Raw genomic sequence first — 1771 nt, 5'->3', positions numbered from 1 at the left:
CAGGTTGATCGGCATCCACAAGTGTTTCGCTCGTCGGTGCGGGTTGTGCTTGGTTGGCTGGTGCAGGTTGATCGGCATCCGCAAGTGTTTCGCTCGGTGCAGGTTGTGCTTGGTTGGCTGGTGTAGGTTGATCGGCATCGACAAGTGTTTCGCTCGTCGGTGCAGGTTGTGCTTGGTTGGCTGGTGTAGGTTGCTTGACTCCCAAGGTGTTGGTCGACTGATCAACCATCTTGCAAATTCCTTGACATAAGATAATATTCAAGCTTCTCTATGCTTTCTTGCAGTTTTTCAAGTAGTATATTCTTCCATCCAACTCTCGCTGCTAACAAACTTGCACAACTTGGCTGCTCTGATGGTTACATTTACTGGTGCATGTAGAACAAAACCCCAAACGAAAATTCAGGTTGAACAAAACCCCAAACGAAGATTCGTGCAGGTCAAACAAAACCCCAAACGGAGATCCGTGCAGGTCGAACAAAACCCCAAACGGATCCGTGCAGGTCGAATAAAACCCCAAACGGAGATCCGTGCAGGTCGAATAAAACCCCAAACGTGCAGGTCGAACACAACCCCAAACGAAGATTCGTGCAGGTCGAACACAACCCCAAACGAAGATTCGTGCAGGTCGAACACAACCCCAAACGAAGATTCGTGCAGGTCGAACACAACCCCAAACGAAGATTCGTGCAGGTCGAACACAACCCCAAACGAAGATTCGTGCAGGTCGAACACAACCCCAAACGAAGATTCGTGCAGGTCGAACACAACCCCAAACGAAGATTCGTGCAGGTCGAACACAACCCCAAACGAAGATTCGTGCAGGTCGAACACAACCCCAAACGAAGATTCGTGCAGGTCGAACACAACCCCAAACGAAGATTCGTGCAGGTCGAACACAACCCCAAACGAAGATTCGTGCAGGTCGAACACAACCCCAAACGAAGATTCGTGCAGGTCGAACACAACCCCAAACGAAGATTCGTGCAGGTCGAACACAACCCCAAACGAAGATTCGTGCAGGTCGAACAAAACTCCAAACGAAGAAGTCTAAGACTTGTAGGATCCCATGGTCAGACAGCTGACCCATTCTTCCATGCATCTTGGTTGTCCACCCAACCAGCTAAGCCTTCCGTTCTGCTTGTAGTGCGTTCTTTGAGCCGCTTCTTTGTAATCATCCGTGATGTTTGTCGATCATGGTTACCTCGAACCCCCAATCGGAATTTAGCACTCTTTCGAATTCGGTCGAAAACACTCCTGCGTTGTATGACGTCATCCTGTCGATGCTTTTTATGTTCTTCTCGATCTAGTCTTTGCGTACGATTCGCCAATCGAACTTCCTCTTGGTTGCTCCCTTGAGGTTGTAGATGCGACTGTTGTGCATCGAAAAGTTGAGGCATTTGTTGTTGAGCGATAGGACTCTGGGGGTTCGTCGTCATTCGGGGGGCGGGTGTCGTAACATAGTACCCAAGAGTTCCCAGCCCTGGTTGGCACATCGGTGTGGGTCCATGTTGCGGTGCTCCTTGGATTTGATTCCCTCCAAATATACTTGGCGTTGAGGTCAACGTTTAGCCTACTGGCAGCAACATGGCACATGTAATTGTCATTTGAAAATTCGTTTGTCCAGCATGTAGGCCTTCGCTCGAACCAACCGGTTGGGTTGGTTGTATGTTTTTTCTTGACGGATTGGACGTGAGCTCGTTGTTCAAGTTCCTTGACCGATCTAATTGTTGGCGTAACTCGTCCTCTAGAACTGCTTTAGTCACCCGACGGG

The sequence above is a fragment of the Ipomoea triloba genome, chromosome 4 (assembly GCF_003576645.1).
Source record: "Ipomoea triloba cultivar NCNSP0323 chromosome 4, ASM357664v1".
Lineage (NCBI taxonomy): Eukaryota > Viridiplantae > Streptophyta > Magnoliopsida > Solanales > Convolvulaceae > Ipomoea > Ipomoea triloba.
The sequence above is the reverse complement of the archived record's forward strand: the minus strand, read 5'-3'. Positions refer to the sequence as shown.